The sequence below is a fragment of the Mauremys mutica genome, unplaced genomic scaffold (assembly GCF_020497125.1).
Source record: "Mauremys mutica isolate MM-2020 ecotype Southern unplaced genomic scaffold, ASM2049712v1 Super-Scaffold_100467, whole genome shotgun sequence".
Lineage (NCBI taxonomy): Eukaryota > Metazoa > Chordata > Testudines > Geoemydidae > Mauremys > Mauremys mutica.
The window spans coordinates 25,296-47,299 of NW_025423346.1; the positions used below are offsets into that span (position 1 = coordinate 25,296).

Genomic DNA, 22,004 nt, shown 5'->3' on the forward strand with positions numbered 1-22,004 from the left:
TTTCTGCGCTGTGCCTCTGGCTCTCTGGCTGCAGCTCCGCTCCCAGCACGGGGTCTGCTCTTTCTGCGCTGTGCCTCTGGCTCTCTGGCTGCAGCTCCGCTCCCAGCACGGGATCTGCTCTCTCTGCGCTGTGCCTCTGGCTCTCTGGCTGCAGCTCCGCTCCCAGCACAGGATCTGCTCTCTCTGCGCTGTGGCCTGTGGCTCTCTGGCTACAGCTCTGCTCCCAGCACAGGGTCTGCTCTCTCTGCGCTGTGCCTCTGGCTCTCTGGCTGCAGCTCCGCTCCCAGCACAGAATCTGCTCTCTCTGCGCTGTGCCTCTGGCTCTCTGGCTGCAGCTCCGCTCCCAGCACAGGATCTGCTCTCTCTGCGCTGTGCCTGTGGCTCTCTGGCTACAGCTCTGCTCCCAGCACAGGGTCTGCTCTCTCTGCGCTGTGCCTCTGGCTCTCTGGCTGCAGCTCCGCTCCCAGCACAGGATCTGCTCTCCCTGGGCTGTGCCTCTGGCTCTCTGGCTGCAGCTCCGCTCCCAGCACAGGGTCTGCTCTCTCTCTCTGCGCTGCGCCTCTGGCTGCAGCTCCGCTCCCAGCACAGGATCTGCTCTCTCTGGGCTGTGCCTCTGGCCCCTCTGGATCTGGCCCGGCTCTGCTCTCCAGCTCAGCTTGGGCCCCTGCTTTCTCCTTTGCTCGGCCCCACTCCGTCTGACTCCGGCACATTCCTGCTCACACGGAGGACGGGACCCACCCTGGCCTTCTGTCTTCCTGATTAGCCGGCCTGCCCTGTCAATCAGGCTGACCTGGAGCATTGGCCTCTTGCCATTGTTCCTGGGGACTGTCAGTCTCAGGGTCCTGATTTGCCATCGATCCCTCCCCTTTTAGTGCTGGGAGCTAGCAACCAAAACACCCCCACTGAATGTTAGTAAGGGGGCAACAGTCCCCTTACATATGTAAAGGGGGACTGTGTCTCCCTGTCTGGCCCAGGCTCCTTGGAGGAAGTGATCTCAGTGTGTCTGGCTGTCTCCATTCCTTCCACCCATAAGAATCCCTGGTGTGTGGGTGCACCCTAGACCATTAAGGATCTCTGGTGGGTGGGTGTCTCCCCCTAGTCAGGATCTCTGGGGCGTGCCTGTATAAAAAGAGACTTTGACTCACCGAGGCTGGGCTGCCATCATGGAACAGACCGTCTTTCTGTGGAGGGTTTGCATTCCTCCAAGGACGTGATCTCAGTGTGTGTGGGTGTCCCTGTCCCTTCAACTCTTAACAATCCCTGGTGCGTGGGTGCGCTGGGCCCCATTACAATCCCCTCTGTCTTACCCCCCATGAGGGATCCGGTGGATGTGTTAGCCAAAAGGGCCCGATTCTCCCCGGAGCTTACCTAATTACACCAAGGAGGCACGGAAGACCAGGAAGACAGGTACCATTAGCTTTATTGATCGATCAGCTGAGCGGGTGTTCTCGTCCCGGCTAATGCCCGAGAGAGACACACCTTACATGGCCGGATGGGCTTACCTTTATACCCCGAAACAAACAACTTTGTTGACGTCTTATTTGCGTTACTTGGCTGACCCTATAGGTCCTGTAAATGTATCTATAGGGAATATTGAAGTACATAGAATACATATATCAGTCAAAAAGGAACAAGATATGCATAACTGCCACGGATACATCCATCATGATAAGGGTGCAGCTGTACGGATACATTTATCATTGTAAGGAAGACATAAGATATCTCCCTTGACCTCCTATACTATCATACTAACTACTTTTGGCTTCATGCATGAGAAGATGACCCAGTAGGCTAACTGCTTTTGGCCATAAGCATGAAAAGACAGCTGCACATATGTTACGCCAAGCGTGGGCCTAGCTGATAAGCATGAACTAGTACAAACCAAGCATAAACTGATAATAGCTGACACAGGCTTTTCTTTCTGCTTGTATTTTAAGGCCTTGATTTTACTTATGCTAAGGGCCTTGATTCTACTTATGCTAAGGGCCTAGTCTTGCTAACAGGCTTGTATTGGCCTATTTTTCTAACAGATGTGGGGGTTCTCCATGCTACTGGGGGTGTCTGGTGCCCCTGTCCCTCCTGGTTAATAGTGGAGTATGTGGGTGTCCCCCAGCTCATTAAGGATCCGTGTTGTGCGGATGCCCCCGTTCTTCTCATTAAGAATGGTGCAACGGAGCATATGGGTGTGTCCCCCACCCCATGAACTAGCTCCCGTGTGTGGTTCCCCTGCCCCCATCCAGGCTCTGTGGTGTGTGGGTGTCGCTGTTCCTCTTTTCAAGATCCGTGTTGCTTGGGTGCGTCCCTAACCCACAAGTCAGATTCCCCAGCATGTGGGTGCTCCCATCCCCCACTCCAGGCTCTGCGGGGTAGGGGTGTCTAAAAAGAGACTGTGTCTCACTGTCTTGCCCAGGCTACGCTGCAGGGGCTATTCACAGGTGCAATCCCACTACTGATCAGCACAGGAGTTTTGACCTGCTCCATTTCCGACCTGGGCCGGTTCACCCCTCCTTAGGCAACCTGGAGACCCCAAGCTTCCCCAGGATCACCATATTGATGCTGAACTTAGTGCAGACACCTGATCGACACAGCCCCCTGCAGCCTAGAACTCCTGAGCTCAAGCGATCTGCCACCCTCAGCCTCCCCAGGAGCTGGGATGACAGGCACCAGCCACAGAGCCCAGCTTGCTTTGCAGTTTGGCAGCTGGAGCTTTAAACTCTGCTTGTGAGCTCTGTGCCTTGGCCAGATGGGGACAGCCTGGAACTGGGAAATGCTTCTGCTCACCCCGCCCCCGCCTCATGTCGAGCTGCAGGCGCCGCTGTCCTGCCAGGTAAGATCCCGGATGTTTCGGTGCCCCCTTTCCCCTCCCAGGTGTCCGGGTACCTCTCCCCCCCCATACAGAATCCTGGATGTGTGGGTGTCCGTCCCTCTGCAGAGGATCCCGGAGTGTGGATGCCCTTGTCCCCCCCTACAACATCCTGGGTGTGTGGGTGCCACTCCCCCCCCCGTAGATCTCTGGTGGGTGGGTCCCCAGGGTGTGAGTGCTCCCATCCCCCGATACAGGCTGGGGGGGGTATAACTGGCTCTCCCTGTCCTGCCCAGGCGGTGCTACAGCAGCTGTTCACAGGGGCAGCAACCCCACTGTCACCCTGCAGCTTTAACCTGCTCCAGGGGTGACCTGCTTCCCCCTCCTTTAGGAGCCCGGGGACCCTGAACTTCCCAGAATCACCTGATTGATGCCGAGCTTAGCACAGACACCGGCTCAGCATGGCAGGGAGCTGCCCTGAGCCCTGACAATCAGCTTCCCTCCGCCTCCTGCTGCACAGCGAGGGTCCCACGCGAGAGGCTTCGTGCCCAATTTGTTCAGGAGCATCCCAGGCTCCAGCTGTAAACTCTGCTGGTCAGTTCTAGTCTTTGGCCACACGGGGACAGCACTAATGGTCCCATCTAAACGCTGTTTGCGTTCGACCCTTCGGATCGCAGATTGTAACCCACGGGCAGATCTCTGAGTGCAGCCAGATCCCTCCCCAAACTGAACATTGAAGCAGCAGCTCCCATTGGAAAGATCAGGATTTTTGCCTTTAAAAACAAGGGAAATATCTGCAGCGAGAGACTGAAGAAGCTCAATTGATTTCATTGACTCCATGAATGTTCCTCTGTGTCCCCCTACGAGTCATGCCCCACATTTTGGGGACCACTGAAACCCTACTCGCTAAGCAGGGGCTAGTGATGCCAAAGCCCAGGGAAAGGGAGAACAAGTGCGGGGCCCCCAGCACTGGAGCCATGTGAAGGGGCTGCAGGAGAGGAGCAATGGCTGGTGGCCCAGGGAGTTAAGGGCAAAGGGGGCACAGGAGGGGGCAGGAGTTAGGGGTGAAGGAGGTGCAAGGGTTGGGAGTGCAGGAGCTAGCAGTAAAGGGGGAGTGGGGATTGTTCAGGGGCAATGGGGAAGTGCCAAAGTACAAGCTTTGCCCAGGGCACCATTTTCCCTAATGCTGGTCTGAGCAAACAATTGGAAATGACCCTTCAGTGAGACCAGAACCATAGTGTAGAAAAGCCCCTTTGTTAAGTGGTGGTGGCTGAGTGCTTAGGGTGATGGGTTAGAAAACAACAGCCACTTGTCTGTGGAGGTTTGATTCTTGCCTGCTAGGCCAGGCTGGGGTGTGGTGTCTCCATGGCTGTACTTCCAGTGTCTGATCTGCCACAGGGAGCCAAGTCTAGACATACTCAGAGGCTCTATGCCAGGGTTCCTCAAACTTCCTTTCACTACAGCCCCTTTTTGCCAAAAAACTTACTACATGACCCTAGAAAGACACACCGAGCCCCTCTACACTGAGCACAGGCAGAGGAGACAAAGCCTGAGCCCTGCCCCAGTTGGGGGAGGGCAAAACCAGAGCTTGAGGGATTCAGCCCTGGGTGGTGGGGCTCAGACTTTTGGTTTCAGCCCCAGGCACCAACAAGTCTAATGCCAGCCCTGGCGACCCCATTAAAACAGGGTTATGACCCACTTTGGGGTCTTGCCCCACAGTTTGAGAACCACTGCTCTATGCTGATGGGAGAGAGTTTTCCTGGGGGTGTAGTTAATCCACTTCCCAAGAGGTGGCAGCTATGTCAGTGGGAGAAGCTATATCGGTGGGTGTGCAAGCTGTGGTGTTTACCACATTTAAGAAGTTTAATCAAACCCCATTTTGAAAACCACCTGTGGTCTGGGAATGGCAAAGGAGCTCGATGAATCAGGGTTTGTCCTTCAAAGTCCTGGACATCACGATTCCATACTCCTGTTGTCATTGGGGATATTGCTTAGTGTTAGAGTGCTTAACTGCAGTTTTCACGTAGTCCTCATTTCAAACCCCCGTGTTCTCTTATAACCTTCTTTCTTTTTTTTTAAAAAGTTAAACATTTTCATTTCCATTCTCCATTATGTTCAGGGGCTCCTCTATACAGGAGTGCTTGATATTAATGTAAACACTCAACATTTTGCTGTCCAAATGCATAAAAACCTAGCAAAGCTGTCCATCACAAAGGCCTTTTGCAGGACCTCAGACTATTGGTCAAAGGTGGTGGGGAGGTGGTGACCTCACAGAGAGATGCTGACATCAGCCAGGCAGGACAGGGGTGAGGGGCCGGGGAAACCTCAGAGACCCCTGTGGCTTTGCTTCAGCAAGTCTCCTTCTCCAGGTCTCTCTTTGAGGACTGAGAGAGTATTCGGGTTCACGGACGTGAGTGCCAGGAGGAAGCTTTTTCGAGTTTTCTCCTTCCCTTTTCCTGATTTTACTAGAAAACAGCCATCCCTGTTTAGAAGGTTGAAGCCTCCTCGAGGTTTGAAACCTGTTCAGTCTGATCCATCTGGTGACAGTTGAATTCTAGGCATGGAAAACACGAACTTAAGGAGGCAGAATTTTATTCTGCACCTGGGATTTTGTCCCTTAGAATCACTGGGGTCATTAGGGTTTGTCCTTTCTGTTTCACCTTTTCCTCCATTCATCCATCCCTCCCTCCTTTCTCTTTGTCTCTTGCTTCTTTTGTCCTTTCACCTGTTCCCCTCCCAACACCAGGAGCAGTGTGTGTGTGTGTGTGTGTATGTGTGTGTTGCGGGGGAGTGCTCTGCAGCTCCCACTGTGGGAGGTCCACCCAAAAATGTGGGGCTGAAATAGTGCTCGGGCAGTGATCCCCACCATTGACCTGGGCCATCCTTTGGGCTCTCTGGTGAGAACCCTCAGCCTCCCGTCCTCAGTCTCTACCCTGATTGGCTGAGCAGGGGGTTATTGACAGGGAGGAGATTCAGGTCCTTGTTGTTCTCTTTTAAGACCAAGGAAATAAGCCATAACCTGTTATATGTTTGACAAATTTTGATGCTTTGCTGCATTAATGGTCTCTGAGCAGTTCATGATTCTCTCTAACATTGCAGTTCTCCTCAAATACTTGCTGAATAATTACTGTGAACTGTTGTTGGTCTGGAGCTCATCTGAGAGCACTTTATTCAGGTCATTCAGTGTTTGAAATTCACGATCTGATGGTTAGTTTCAAAATCAGGGCTCTTGGGTCCTATTCCCAACTCTGCCACTGGCTGGCTGTGTGACCTAAGACAAGTCAATTCTCCTTTCTCAGCCTCAGCTTCTCCCTTTCTCAAGTAGGGATAATGATGATCCGCTCCTACCTAGCTCAAGGTGGGTGGAGGATGGGGATCCATTGGAGAGTGTCACTAGGAGTATCAGAGGGGCCGTGTTAGTCTGGATTTGTAAAAGCAGCAAAGACTCCTGTGGCACCTGGCTAAGCACACAGAACAAACCCCAAATCCCCCCTGTGCTTTGGGAGCCAGGTTTGCTGTGGGAATCCTGTAGTTCAGATGACTTCACGCCTGGGCATTGGGATTATTTACCAGTTTCTCTGGCATTGGGGCAGTTTTGTGCTCACAGCTGTGATGGCCGAGTGGTTAAGGCGTTGGACTTGAAATCCAATAGGGTTCCCCTGCGCAGGTTCAAATCCTGCTCACAGCGAGGCCTGTGTTTTAGCCAGTCTCTCACCCGGGCAATACCTCTGTATAACCCCCCTGAGACACTCTCAATTCTCTCCCCACCCCAAGTAAATTCTGTTCTGCTCCTTTCATCGAGATGCCTGGGACACCCCCTCACACTGTGTTGTTGAGGGGTTGGGCAAACTCTCAGCACCTGAAGCCTCTGCCACTCACCTGGTGCCCCATAGATCAGCCATAGCCCTGGTTCTGCTCCTCTCTCTAGCATGTGAAAGGAGCTGAGTCAGCGACTCCATGGGAGCTACGGGGCTGCAGAACCAACAGAGAGAAAAAAAGGTGCTCAGTGCCCACTGGCAGCCAGCTCCCCCCCACCCACTACAGGCCTTGCTGACAAGCTCCTCACACTTGCCAGTGATCAGCTGTTCAGTGGGGTGCAGGAGGCACTGGGAGGGGAGGGGGAGGAGCAGGGAGAGTGGGAGAGGGAAAGGAATGGGGCAGGAAGGTGCAGGGCGGGAAGGGGTGGGGGCTTGGGGGAAGGGGTGGGGGCAGGGCCTGGGGAGGAAAGGGGGGATTTGTCCCCTACTCCGGATCCCTCTAGGGCCGGCCCTGAAGGGAAGCACCGACTATCACATTGACAATACAACTGACCAGCATTGCGGGGGAGGCTGAGGGAGATCCGCACTCACCAGGTCTCTTCTCTCCCCCACGGTGAGCCAGACACTGCTCTCTCCTGGCTCTCACTCTAGCAGCTGGACGCCAAGGAGCCATTTCCCCACAGGAAGTGCATCGAGTGCCCCTGTGGTGCTGGGGGGGCTGGTGCTGCTGCTGCCTGTGGGGCTGGCAGTGGGGCCGATGTCTGCACAGACTCTCAGCTGCCAGGCTGGAGGGGGCACTTGGGACCTTACCAGACTGGCTCAGTGAAGACGGGGGGTTGACAGAGCAATACAGACGCTCTCCAGAGCACGGAGCAGCAGCCGCCCATGCAGCCAGGCAATGAGCATTTCCCACAGCCTGGAGCCGAGGGGGAGGCGGCAGCTGCTGTTCCAGCTCCTCGGGGACAGGCCCTGTCAGCCAACAGCCACTTCTTACTCCCCACAGCTAAGGGCGCCGGGTTCCTCCGGTGGGGGTGTGGAGCAGCCGTTCATTTTCCTGTTCACACTCCTCTGCGGTGTGAAAATCGGGGAGGGAAGGCAGAAGCCCCATGTCCCTCCCGACATGACGCCCAGTGGGGGAAGCCAGGACAACAGGGTGGGGTGGCAAGTGGTGGCCAGACTCTCACCGCCAGGGTCTAGTCTAGCTCAGGGTCCAGCTCAACCTCCTCCCCGCACCACTGGCCCCCAGTCCCCTTCCACCACCAGGTCAACCCAGGCACTAGGGCAGGAACGGGGTGAGGCAGCAAGTCAAGCTGAGCAAGGCAGGCAAAAGTGAGTCTTGTCTTCATGGGCCGCTCCCAATGACGTCCTTTTTGTGTGCAACTGCTGCAAAAACCTCCTGGGCAGAAAGGCAACAGGCCAAAATGCTCACATGCAGGTGCCAAAGTAGCTCAGTTGGGAGAGCGTTAGACTGAAGATCTAAAGGTACCTGGTTCAATCCCAGGCTTTAACAGGTCTTTTCATCCCTCTTTGTGCAGGGGCAGTTTGTTCTCTGGGAGCACAGTGGTGTCTGCACCGAAGATGAGCAGGGCTGCCATAGAGGATTTAGTGGGTCTGGAACAAAGCAATTTTGGGGGCCCCTTCCATTAAAAAAAAGTTGCAATGCTGTAGTCTCATGGGGCCCCTGTGGGCCTGGGACAAATTGCCCCACTTGCCTCCCCTGTGGGTGGCACTGAAGGTGAGTCTCTGATCTTGGGCTCTGCAGTAGGAAAACATAGAATGGGCTTCTGCCCCTAGTTGGCCCACCTGACCTTTACCAAGGAGAGATGGGATCTGTCTTTCCCAACATGGCAGGAAGAGAGCGAGGCAGGGTGACCCTCAGGAATGGTGCCAGAGGGCTGCTGGGCAGTGACAGGCAGGGACTGGGGGTGAAAACTCCTCTGTGCAGCTGAGCGAGGGCAGTACCAGGGAAGGGGCATCTGTAAAAGTGGCCCTGTGGAAGGTGGCAGGGATTTGGGGGCCCAGGAGGAGGCGCTTGATGTTCAGTGCCTTGGAGCAGCTGGACTTGGACATGGTGGGTGTTCAGGAAATGCACATTCATGACTTTAGGGTAGATCAATGGGCAGAGGGTGATTGGAGGAAGGGCCTCCTGGCCAGGGAAGAATGATGGGGTTGGAGTCTTGTTCTTCATATTTGCGGTGCGACTACAGAAGGGGCTGGAGCTCCGACCAGGGAGGGCATTACTGGTGGGCTTTGTGCTCTGTGGCACTGGTTACTGCTATATTAGTGTGTATGGTCCCCAGTTAAGGCATGCGAGGGAAGATCAAAGGCTCCCTTCCTCTGGACTGCATGATGTTTGTTGTTGGGGGGGATTTTAATTGTGTCAGCCGGCCTGAGGACCGCTGGTCCCGTTTTCCCAACCGTCAGAGGAAACATTTTTACAATGAGCACTACCTGGCGCAGGTCTGTAGCGAGGTCGGCTTAGAGGAGCTCACTCCAGCCACAGAGGGGTTCACCTTTCTGCAGGGACAGACCAGGACTCGCATTGACCGGATTTATGTTTAGCTTTTGTGTCTTTAGCATGTTGCTTCTCAGATTCTTTCTTGGCCTGACTTGTTACACTTTGACACTTAACAGGCCAGAGTTTGTGCACCTTCCTATTATCCTCACTAGGATCTGATTTCCAAATTTTGAGGAATGACTTTTTGCCTCTAACAGCCTCCATTACTCAGCCGTTTACCTAGAGTGGCATTCTGCTGGTCCTCCTATTGTCGTTTCTGATATAGGGCAAACGTTTCATCTGAGCCTCTAATTGCGGTGTTTTTAAACGGTCTGCATGCTGCTTGCAGACACCTAACACTAGTGACAGCAGCTCCTTTTAATTCCCATCTAACCATCTGTACTTATGCCGATAGGTCGACTTTAGGTCTTTAACTTTGAGCGGTAGCTGAGATGATGGTAAATCGGGCAGAAACCCGTTCGACAAACCTCTTCATTTCCTTGTTATTTCCTGACTTCTTCATTCATCGCCTTTTCCTTATTTCCTGGCTGAGGTGGCGGCCTGCCAGGGAGCTCCCCGGCACCTCTGGCTGCCTGGGCTGAAGGCAAGAGGCAGGCCTGGGCGTGGCGAGGGCCTCCTGTCCCGGAATGAGGCTGCAGTGCTTCCTGGTCCCCTTTTTCCACCCACACCGGCAGGCGGCTGCTGCAGGAGAACACGAGGGAGGCTCTCGGGATGCTAGGCAGCGCTGTGTGGCTGTCAGGGGAAAGAGCCTTCTTCTCTAAAGATGGCTGGCAGAAAGGTGGTGCTCAGCTCTGTAAGCGACCTGCCCAGTAGCCTCGCTGCCAGGGGATTCAGACATTTCTGTAAGGTGCAGAAAGAGGGTATTTGGCTTCCAAGTTAATATGAGAAATATGCATTTAGGAAATGGAATTTCCATTCTTTCATCAGTGGCCTAATGGATAAGGCAATGGCTTTCTAAGTCAGAGATTGTGGGTTCGAGTCCCGTCTGGGGTGAAAAACTGCCTTCTTCCTGTATATTGCAAGGAAACCTTGACCTTATTTTCAGCAAGGAAGCTGGGAGATGTTCGAACACAAAATACTGGATCTTGGGAAAAATCCCCCAGAAATGGCAGCTTGACAAATGCTTTCTAAACCCCTCAGTAGCAAACAGTTAATACTAGTGTTTGTCTGAGACAAGAGGGAAGGGGAGTGTTTACTCCCACACCTCGGTGAGGGAAAGAGCAAGGCCGTCCTGAAAGAGAATGGATCTGTCTGGAGACAAAGCAGTCCGTGAGAATGAGCAACGGTGTGAAAAGAAGAGGTTCAAATGTGTTAGAGGGTTTATCCCTTCACCCTCCCATTAGCGGGTCCTTCTTGCGTACACACAGAGCAGCAATACCCAAAGTCCGAAGGTGCAAACAATTAGATGTTTATTGGATTGAACTTCCAGCAAACAATGATTCCAGTTTTCTTCCTCAGTGTCCCCATCCCAGCCCTGACGCCACAGAGCCTTGCCTGTGTCCCTGTTTCCATTCTCCCTCTTAGCAAAACATAGGACATGTGGTGACACATTTCCTGATAGGGCCAGGCATCAAGGTGGAAGGTGTTGATATTCCATTTGTCCCACTGCCCCGTGTGTAGTACAGTGCCCCTCTCGTACGGGCGTGCCACACCTGTTCCAATTAGCGTTCCAGGCTTCCCACTATAGTGGGCCTGAGAAGGTTGGGTCCAGGTTGTCTAGTACAGGGGGGAGGGGCTTACTCCATTACTTCTAGGTTATTTCCATAGGCAACGTAACACAAGTATACTTAGCAATACACCAGCCGCTGTAATAATCCACAGCAACACCGAGAGACCTGAGCACTGCAGCATGGTCCAACATCCTGGCCACCACCGAAACACCTCCTCTCCTCCTTCGACGGGGTCAAGCTCTTAACGTGCCCAGTTGCTGGCAGTTGCACACGCTGCCGCTGCAGGTTTTCATGCTTTTGTCCATAGCATAAGTCCATTGAATGTCCACAGAGAAATGGGTTATTGTCCAAACCAACTTAAGCACATGGTGTGGAATCAGGCTGTATGCGCTGGTTTGATTATTCACAGCAGTAAGAGTCACAGATCTATCTGTGCGCCAAAGCCCAGAGAGCAGTGTGTAGTGTGGAATTTGGTTAGGGGTGGTGTAATTGTGCCCCCAGTAATATGTACATTTCCAGCAAAACACCTCATACACAGTACACCCAATTGTCCACCCCTTGCCACGGGCCATTGGGTGTGCTCCTCCATGGCCATCAGGGAGGGGCACAGTCAGACATCTTCTCTGGATTTACACCATTTTACACACCCCTCCATTGATTCCCAGCGAGCAAATCCCCTTCTCATTATTCCCATAGGGCTTGTGGGGCCCACCTTAGCTGCCAATTCCCTTCCAGATAGCACCGTAGCTATTACACAGGTGCTGGCCTCCTAGTCGAGCATTTTGAATTTCCATACACATCTTCCCCCAGGTCAGCCTTTTGAAGCCATCCCCACCCATGTCATGAGGTTTTCTGTTCACTGAAACACAACAATGCTAACAACAAGGCAAACACCACAGACAAACAACACAAAACATACATCCATGGTATTATGGGTTAGTCTTTTGCTGGCACCAGCTTGCTTGTAGAGTGTCTGAAAAACAAAAGAAACAATTTCCACACACGCCCCCGGTGGGGACAGATTAGTGCTTAATAATAATAATACCACTTCCTTTTACAAATTTCCTTGCTAATTGCAGGAAAAATTGCCCATTTCCCCTCAGAATGTCTGTAAATGCTTCTTGGGACAAAACACAGTGGTGGTAGCAGCCACTTTACCTGACCCTCTTGTATAATTTAATTACTAAGCTTCCATCCAACGTGAGTGCACAGAGCTGCACATACAGTTACATTTATATAACTGGGTTTTATTATTAAACCAACAACTGCCCTTCTTGTAACACCACAACTGTTGCCTTTTACTATTTCCACAACTCAAAAATGTTTACTTTCCTCCAAACTCTGTATTATTAATTTTTGCAAAACCCTGGGTGGCTGCACTGCAGTGCTGGGGTGACTCTGCAGGGGGAGAAGCTGCTGTGGAGCAATGTAGAGCAGGTGCAGGAAGGAGCCGGGGTCACTATTCACATTCTGAACTGCACAATTTTCCAAATTTGGGAATGTCTGAGAACAATTCTAGGGGGAAAGTGAACCCAGAGCAGTGACACTGGAGGTGCCCAGACCTCCAATGGGGGCGGTGTGGAAATTAATAATGGGAAGATCATTTGCGAAATTAGTCGTCACTGACAAGATTTGTCTCTTCTTATTTCATGTTATGGTGTTATTTAGCGGAATCAGGACATATTTTTACTATATTAATTAAATACTTAATTTTATTTAACTGAGCCAAAAACTTAGTGTCACTTATTTTTTCTCTGTTCTAGCAAGAACTAAATGAATTTTGTGACTTTCTGGAAAGTGCAGAGAGATTAAATGTGGGGAACTCAGTCTCTGTGTTTGGAGCTGATGTTTTCCTCTCACATGTCAGTGCCTGCATTGAAATACCAAGAGGGATCTAAGGGCTGGTGTACGCTGGCCACAGGGGTGTTTGCAGAAGGGGCGGGGCCTCAGGTGGAAGGGGCGGGGCAGGGCATTAGTCTCCCCCAGCTGGCGGTTCACGCCCTGCCCATGGTGTTGCAATGACTGAGGCTGCCCAGGCTGCACTTGTAGCGAGGTTCCCCCACTAGGTGGCCGCGCAGAGGCTGCAGGAGACAGGCAGGTGGCAGCAGGGGAAATGGCGACACAGGAGCTCTCAGCAGCAGGGTGACGGACAATGCCGTGGAGCAGCAGCGATGCAGAGTGAAGAGGGCAAACCGAGAGCCAGTTGAAGGAGTGTCGGCAGCAGAAGCTGAAGTATCACTCGCTGCCATCCCCCACCCCTGGGGCTTTGCTGCCCAAGGGGAGTGGGGGTTGGGGGAAGAAGAGCGGAGGGGTCTGTTAAAGGAACATTGGATTGGCCTGTCACACCGCAAGGTGAGAAACTGAGGCACAGCACTGCCCAGTGTACTCTGGGGTGGGGGGGTTGCTGATGAGCATAGATTTGAATGTGGTTGTGGGGTTTTCCCAAACTCAGGCTTGATTCTCTTTCTCTTTTAATAGAAGTTCTCATTGGCTCTCTGCCCAGGCAGAGCTGGGGAGTGGGGGCGTGTTGCCTTTTCCCAGGCAGCAGGTGACACCTGCTGGCGAGTGAGGGTCGGTTTGGGTGACCCCCACTCAGGGCAGGCTCAGGGCAGGTCTCTGCCCTTTACTCAGCCCAGGGGGAGTTTTTTGCACTAACATCCCAAGTGTGCAAGTCCGTCCCCGCAGAGCTGCCCCATGGGGTGACCTTGAAGCAATTGTGGAAAACGGGACGGGGGTGGGGGGTAATAGGCTCCTATATAAGAAAAAGTCCAGCCAAACCGGCCTGTCCCTTTAAACACGGGACATCTGGTCACCCTGGAGCAGCCCCGCACTCCTGCTCGCCGGTTGGTGCGTTTGTGACCCGGGGGCTGAAGCCGACGCGAGAAAGGGAAGGGAGCGAGCTCGGAGCTCTCCGGCGCCACCTGCTGGGAGCAGAGGGCAATGACTGAGCGACGTCCTGGCTAATTTAAATATCACCTGGTTCTCTGCGGGTGGCTCCACTGGAGAGCTGGGGCGTGGCCTGAGCATGGCAGCACCTCATTTGCATATATTAAAAGCGGCAGTTTGGGGCCATTGGGGTAAAATAGGAGTAAGTTTTGGGGTTGGGCCCCACATGTTTAGTGCAGGCTGTGGCGAGCCGGGCTGAGCAGAGCCTGCCCCGACGGGGTGTGTGTGTGGTCACCCTAAGCTGGGAGCGTGTGGCCAGACATGGGGAAGGGGCAGGGGAGATTGGCTGAAGGTGCAGTTCTCGCTACCTAATTAAGAACGGAGAGGGAGTATTGAGATGCTTAGAGGGTTACTGGTGGGACTGACATGAGCCCTCCCCCTGTGCTGGTTGCTGCTGGGGGGAGTGTAGGGTGATGGGGCGGGGCTGTCTGGGTGCTTGGGACGTGGGTGGTTCCTGGTTGGCTGGTGCCTTGGCCTGCCTAGTGTTTTCTGACAGCTGATCTCCCATTGGCCCTAGCCTGGGGCGGGTCTCTGAAAGCTGATCTCCCATTGGCCCTCGTGCGGGGCGGGTCTCTGAAAGCTGGTCTCCCATTGGCCCGCGTGCGGGGCGGGTCTCTGAAAGCTGGTCTCCCATTGGGCCCTCCCCAACTGACGTTTCTGACAGGCTCAGCTCCCATTGGTGACGTTGTCTGACAGCGATGCGGGGCGGAGCCGCCAGGGCCTTGTGCGCTCAGAGCTCAGCGCCGCCCGCGAGAAGCCGCAGCACCGGGCGGGGGGGTCACAGGGCGCGAGGCGCTTCCGCGCGCGGCTGTTTCCTGCCGGTCGCGGGGTGACGGGTCCTGCCCGGGGCGGCCGCGGGGTCCCGATGGCAGCGGGGGGCTCTGGCGTCCGCCCGCCCGCGGCGGCTGGGAGCTGCGGGGCCACCTGCAATGGCCGGGGGCTGCGGCTCCTCCTCACCCCCCCCCCCGGTGACTGGGAGCTCCGGGCTCTGCCTGCGGTGTCTGAGCGCTGGGGGCTCCTCTCCTGCCCGGGGCGGCCGGGAGCTCCCGGGGCTGCGGTGCTGCAGGGTCTGTGAGCAATGACGTGGGGCTGCGGGGCCCTCCCGCCATCAAGGCCTGTTGGGAAACCCTGGGTCCCTCCGCAGCGGCTGGGAGCTCTGGGGTCCGCTCGTAGGAGCTGCAGGGTCCATAGGCAGTGGGGTGGGGCTGGGGGGGCTCCCCGGCCACCCATGGCTGCTGGGAGCCCCAGGGTCTGCCTGCGGGAGCTGTGGGGAGATGAGGGGTTTGGGGTGGAGGAGGGGGCTCCAGGCTGCAGGGTGGGGCCGAGGGATTCAGAGTGCAGGAGGGGGCTGTGGGTTGAGACAGGGGGTTGGGGTCCAGGACGGGGTGATGGCTCTGGGGTGGGGGCAGGGATGAGGGGTTCCAGGTGTGGGAGGAAGCTCTGGGCTGGGGCAGGAGGTTGAAGTGCAGAGGGGTGAGGGCTCTGGGGTGCAAGAGGGGGCTCTGGGTTTGGGGGTATTCAGGGCTGGAGCAAGGGGTTGGGGTGCAGACTTACCTCGGGCGGCTCCTGGTCAGTGGTGCAGCAGGGGGAACCTACTAGCCACTTCCAGGGTGCAGTGCGGTGCCCTAGGACACGTAGGGACCAGCCTGCCTGAGCCCCGCAGCACCGCTGACCGGACTTATAACCCGGTCACCCGACTGGGAGCTCCAGGGTCCCCCTGTCACATGTGGTGGCTGGGAGCTCTTGGATCCACCCACAGCAGCTGGGAGCTGTGGGGTCCATCCGTGGTGGCATGGGCCTGTGGGAGCCCCTTCCAACACTGGTGCCTGATAGCTGTGAGGCCCCCACCGGCCGACAGCTCCAGTCTTGCTGCCCCAGGGCTGAGGTGGAAAATGTCACTGAGATCTCTGAAAGTCACAAATTCTGTGACCCCCCTTTATATAATCTTAGCCTTAATAGTTGTTGACTGTCTCTCTCAATCTAGTGGTCTGCTCTAGCGCGGATGGGACAGGGAAGACAGAAGCTCACCCCCCAGCACAGGTTTGGGCAGAAATGGCTCTTGAGCTATTTGCTGTGCATGCAGAGGACTTGTCCAGGCCGGTGGAGCAGCTCAGCCAGATGAGGAGCTGGAAGAAGGAGACCGGAGCAGCCTGGACATCCCACTTTTTCCCCACAGCCACTGCCTATCAGCAGGATTCCTCCTCCTCCTCCTCAGTGAGACTAAATCTCCCAACCTAGACAGCCAGTCCGTCCGCTGCACCCCAATCCCTCATGCCAGAGCCTCCCTGCCAAAGTCCTGCACCTGGCCCCAGAGAATTGTCTCACATCTCGCTGGGAACTCGACTTCTTGTGCCCAGAGAGTCTCGGCCCCATTCAGTAGAGGACCTGAGAAACTCAGTGTTTGCCTTTGCCAAATAAGCGTTTGGAAAGGTTTTGTTCATGTGGCCTAATGGATAAGGTGTCTGACTTCGGAACAGGCGATTGAGGGTTCAAGTCCCGTTGTGCTTGTGCAATTTTACCTTTGTGCTGAAAGTCCTGCTCCCTTCAGGGCTGGAACCTCTTCTTGGCTGCTCAGGCCAATGCTCTGGCTTCAGCTAGAGCCCCGGGAAGGAGTTGGGGGTTGGGTGTCACAAAGGCTGGGGCATGAGCCCCAGGGGCTTCCAGTCTCACCTTTGCCATTCCTGAGTTGCCAAAGAAAATGGGTGGCTTCCCGGGCTAGCGTGTGGAGCAGTTTCCCTCTTCCAAGTGTGCGCCTGTCCCTGTGCTTGAGGGGGTTGCTACATAGCACCTTTGGAGCCTGGGTGTTTCTCTGCTTCTCGCCAGCTGGGGAAAAGCCTCTTGGGGTAAAATCTCCTGCCCCACTGCCAAAGTGGCACCTGGAGTGGGAACGGTAAGAGGCCCCACCAGGGGGGCTGGCCCTGCTTTCCTACCATCTTCTGATGTTGGCCACAAAGCATCAGCAGCTGGCTGCGGGTGGTTTTCAGTAGGTGTTCGGCATGCCAGGGAGCAGGGAGCAGCCTGGCTGGGATTCTCTGTGGCTGTCTGCTGGCCACGCATAGGCATGGTTCTCCCCTCCTCTTGCCCTGCCCTCAGTTGCTCTGTGGCTTTCAAGCCTTCCCTTGGAGCTGTCAGCACCAGCCACCTCTGTCCTAGGTGCCCAGAGGAGGAGAGGTGCTGGGCTCCTGCCTGGGACTCTTCCTCCCTCCTGCCTTTCCCTGACTATGAAACCTGGCCCTGACACTCCTTTCTTCAAGCGCCATGTGGGCAAGAGGAAAAGTGTGGTAGAAAGCACAAGGGCCAAACTTGTGGGCATCAGAAATCCCAAACACCCAGTCAAACCATAGCCACTTCTAGACCCCATTCCAACCAAAGACCTGGCTCCAGTGGGTATGAGTCACTCAGCACAAGGTAAACAACTCATTCTTAGACAGCTGGAGACAGGAAAGCGCTTGGATCTCCAGGGATTTATCACAAGGTCCCACTGAGATTTGAACTCAGATTTCAGCATGCCAACCATTACACCATGGGCCCAGCTTGTGCTAGTTTCTCTGAACATTGGTGACCCTACCTATTACTGAGCTTGTTAACCCTTTACAGGTAAAAGAGACCTTTATGACAAGGACCCACATGCACATCAACACGACAGACAACAAAAACCACACCAACATACCGAAAGCCAGGCAGGGTTTGAGTCTCACAGCGAAGAGGGTGAGCACACAGGTGGTTTGGGGAGCAAAGACTGAGGGGGAGTCGGGGGCAGTGCTCTGGGCTCTGCTCGACCCCTCCTGACACAGGCGGCTGGTGGAGAGCAGAGCCTGGGAGATCTGTGGAATCTGCCCTGCTCTCTGTAAAGCAAGGGGACCTCGGTGTCTTCTGAGCTGCAACTGTATTTTCTGCAGGGCAAAATGATTGGCAGAAGCCATTTGCTTAAAGGAAACTTGTGCTGTAGATGAAGTTTGAACTCACAACCTCAGCATGACTCCTCTCAGCACTGCTCTGTAAGTACTGGACACTAACTCATTGCATCCCTGGACCCTGCTTTCAGGAGCTTGTCTCCATGTTTCATGGATGGATTAGCGGAGGGGGGGGGGGTTGCATTAGCTAAAACAAATCCATATTAAAGGCTGCAGGATGGCAGCAGCAGAGGTGGGGAGCCTCCTTCCATGTGATAGAGCTGGTTCCCCCTTCCGTTGCTGAGGGGAAGGTTGGTGCTTTGAGCCCACCCAGTGCTGGAATGTCTCATGGGTGAGATTAACGGGACTGAAGGGAGGGGAAGTCTTTTCTATCCCTGCCTAGCTCCATTGGTCTCCTTTGGCCCTTTCGGCTCTCTGCTCCCCTGTTGGGGAGATGCAGAGACAAGCCCCCATCTGGGAGAGTCACCGAGAGGCTGTGTCCCATGGCGTGTGGGGGGGAGAGGGGTAGGGGTGGGATGGGGCTCAAGGGGAGAAGGTTCTGTGTGACAGTGTGTAGGGGAGGGGGATAGAAATGGTGGAAAACACAGGGGCAGTGACAGCGAAGCCCCGTGTCTGAGTGTTATGACCCTGTGTGGTGCTGCCGTTCACCTTCCCCTCCTATGGGCTCAGCTTTCATTGAATCCAGCATTTTTTCACCTGTCCTCACCACAGAGGTGTCCCACACGCCTCAGCTACCGAGTGTCCCTCTTAGAGACGCCGAGGACTGGAACTGATTTCAGCTGCTGGGCAGCTCTGCTAGGTCTTTATTCATTTGCACAGGAAAATGCTGAGTGTTTAAATTCATTTCAAGCCCCCCGCCGCCATTCAGAGAACTCCTGAACATACTGGAGATGGGTCTGGAAATCGATTTTCATTCAAAAAAGTTTTTAAAGGGAATCACTTGGACTGGAACTAGGAACCCATTATCCTGCAGGGAAACATTCACCCACTGACCTACCCTCAGAACAGAGAATGTCATCTATAGCACAGAGCAGGACCAGTTTTTACCTGGGGGTTAGTAAACTTTCTCTCTGTACAAACACCACAGCTTACAAACTCCCCACCCCCGCTCTGTGTCACCAGAGCACAACAACAACTCTCCTTGGAGCACACCCAGCTCCCCAGCTCCCTGCCCGTCAGTCTCTCCAGCATTGCTCCAATCCCTTAAAGCAGGGTCTCAACCTCAATTTACCTTAGGGCCAGGGCCAGTCCTCCAGTCCTCCCAGTGGGCTAATAATGTCACTCATACTGCCCAGAACCCGCCCCCAAAAACTCTGCCCCTCACCTGCCTAAGACTCTGGGAGGGAGTTTGGGAGGGGGGAGGAGGTCTAGGGTGCAGGCCCTGGGCTGGGGCTGGGGATTGGGGTGCAGGAGGGGTGAGAGGCTGGTCTCTGGGAGGCAGTTTGGGTGGGGGGAGGAGGTCTAGGGTGCAGGCCCTGGTTGGGGCTGGGGATTGGGGTGCAGGAGGGGTGCAGGCTCTGGGGGGAGTTTGGGGGCTGGGGGGATGGAGGGAGAGGGTGCAAGCTGTGGGAGAGAGTTGCGGGCAGGGGTGTGTGGAGGGGGGAGCAGGCTCTGGGAGGGAGTTTGGGAGTGGGAAGAGGTATGTGGGGAGGGGGGAGGGTGCAGGCTCTGGGAGGGGGTCAGGGATGCAGCACTTAACCGAGGCTCCAAGGCAGGGTGGGCTGGGGGCCTCCGTGTACTGCTGCCCCCAGACACCGCCCCTGAAGCGTCTCATTGGCTGCAAGGATTCAAAATTATAATAAAGTTACAGCAAAATTTCATCATAAATGAAGTCAAACCCTAAAGATTTCAGAACACAACTGCTACAAGGAGCCACGTGGGAAGCAATACAAAGTCAACCTTGTCTCAGAGAAAGGCAGTTAAACAATTTCTCTTTTATAAAGCAGCATAATCTCCCCAAACGGAAGGGCACTGTTCCCGGAGAAGGGTCCTGGAGAGGGTTTTCCTCGTTGGTACCGGCCATCCACCTCCCCGAAAGGCAGGAGCTAGGTCGATGGAACAATTCTTCCGACCAAGGCGCGGACTGACGTAACCGTGCCAATTTACGTTCCCCGTGCAGACCAGGCCCGAGGGTCGGTGCGTGCTGAAACAGTTAAGTCAAAACAGCTCCGTCCGTCAGAGGTGTGCAAAAGGGAAAACCCGCTCCTGGGCGACACGGCCACGCCGCCCTAACCCCCAGCGTAGCTAAGGGCATTCGGGGAGGCGGTGGGTGGGCCTCAAGCGACGGAAAGCCCTCCTCCAGCATGGGGTTGTGACAGCCTAGTCTCCGTAGCACAGAGACAGGAACAGACAGCGAAAGCCAAAGCGGCCCCAGGGCAGGGGGCGAGGCTGCCTGTTGGACGAGGAGACCAGGTGGGACAGGCGTTTTGGACAGGCCGTCCTCCCGTCAAAGGCGGAAGAGCCCAAGAAGGAGGGCAGGGCAAGAAGCTACAAGCAGGGAAAGAAGCAGAGCAGGCAGGCAGCTCCCCTTAGAGCCAAAGAAGGCACCGGTCCAAGCCCCCCCAAAAGCAGACTAGAGAGCAGACCAGCTGCAAAAGACCAGAGAAAGCCAAGAACACAGAGAGCCTTATAAGGCCGAGTAAAGTTTCAGAGCTGAGCTTTGCTTACGAGGAGGAACAACAAGGGTGCCCAAAAGTACGGGGCCTGTGGAAAAAAGCACTCCCAAAAGTACAGAAAAAAACCTGCTTTCCTTAGAGTCTGCTTTGCAGTGCACTAAGCCTAAGCAGCCCACTTGTGGTTTTCTGTTGTTCCAACCAATCGCCAGGGAAGAACGCAAATGCAGTCCCCCACTACCACAATATATACAGTCAAGTTTCCCGCATTTAGGGAAATCACAGGGGTCAGCACACCCACAGTACAATGGATAAGCCTCACCCTGGGAAAACCACCTTCATGATCATGGTATCTCCCCTGCCAGGTAAGTATGAGTGCCTGCTGCCCGGCCGCCACCCGCCCTCGCTCGCCCTGCACTTATAACACACGGGGCGGACCGACTGCCGGCCTCGCCCACACCGGCCCCCACTGCCGACAGCTGCCCCGACGCGTCCCCCGGAGCCCCTCCCTTCTCTACGCCGAGCTCCCAGTGCCAAAGTCGGGCCCTGCCTGGCAGCCTGCGTCCGCTCGCACAATGCTCTGCTCGCACACAGATCTGCATATCCGCTCCCGGGGCTCTGCCCCTCCGCTCGGGCCCCTCCCCCTGCCCGCCGGGGCCGCCGTTCTTGCGTGCCCTGTAGTGGTAGCCAGGTCCCGTCCCGGGAAGCCAGGCCATCAGAGAGACCACGTGGCCCACCTGCTGCTGGGGAAAGAGCGCAGCTTGCATTTTGCTTCTCTCTCTCTCTCTCCCCCCACCGGAAGTTGGTCCAATACAAGAATGACCTCCCCTGCCTTGTCTCACGTCAGTTTCTCCTCAGGGCAGAAGGTCGGGCGTTGTCAGCCACTCTCCAGAAACTGGACGGCCACTCGATCCCTTTTGTTACCTGCCAAGTGAGGCTGAGTGCACTGGCAGGCAGCGCCGTTTGAAGAAGTGGAAGATTGGACAAATGACCAGGGAGGAGTATAAAAATATTGCTCAGGCACGCAGGCGTGAAATCAGGAAGGGCAACTCACGCTTGGAGTTGCAGCTAGCAAGAGATGTGAAGAGTAACAACAAGAAGGGTTTCTTCAGGGATGTTAGCAACAAGAAGAAAGTCAAGGAAAGTGTGGGCCCCTTGCTGAATGAGGGAGGCGACCTAGTGACAGAGGATGTGGAAAAAGCTAATGTACTCAATGCTTCCCTCCTCCCCCTCCCCGTCTTCACGAACAAAATCAGCTCCCAGACTGCTGCACTGGGCAGCACAGCATGGAGAGGAGATGACCAGCCCTCTGTGGAGAAAGAAGTGCTTCGGGACTATTTAGAAAAGCTGAATGAGCACAAATCCGTGGTGCCGGATGTGCTGCATCCGAGGGTGCTAAAGGAGTTGGCTGGTGTGATTGCAGAGCCACTGGCCATTATCTTTGCAAATTCATGGCCATTGGGGGAGGTCCCAAATGACTGGGAAAAGGCTAATGCAGTGCCCATCTTTAAAAGAGGGAAGAAAGAAGGAGGATCTGGGGAACTACAGGCCAGTCAGCCTCACCTCAGTCCCTGGAAAAATCATGGAGCAGGTCCTCAAGGAATCAATTCTGAAGCACTTAGAGGAGAGGCAAGTGATCAGGAGCCGTCAGCATGGATTCAGCAAGGGCAAGTCACGCCTGACTAACCTAATTGCCTTCTGTGAGGAGATAACTGGGTCTGTGGATGAGGGGAAAGCAATGGATGTGTTCTTCCTTGACTTTAGCAAAGCTTTTGATACCGTC

General features: G+C 54.9%; 2 non-coding genes across 2 annotated transcripts; one reads left to right on the forward strand and one right to left on the reverse strand.

Annotated features, from left to right (window-relative positions):
- Positions 1–6,409: 6,409 nt before the first annotated feature.
- TRNAS-UGA lies at positions 6,410–6,491 on the forward strand. The gene has a single exon. It is a non-coding gene; the product is annotated as a tRNA-Ser (tRNA).
- A 13,939-nt stretch (positions 6,492–20,430) lies between these two features.
- LOC123361329 lies at positions 20,431–20,594 on the reverse strand. Its single transcript, XR_006576143.1, has one exon. It is a non-coding gene; the product is annotated as a U1 spliceosomal RNA (small nuclear RNA).
- Between the last annotated feature and the right edge of the window lie 1,410 nt (positions 20,595–22,004).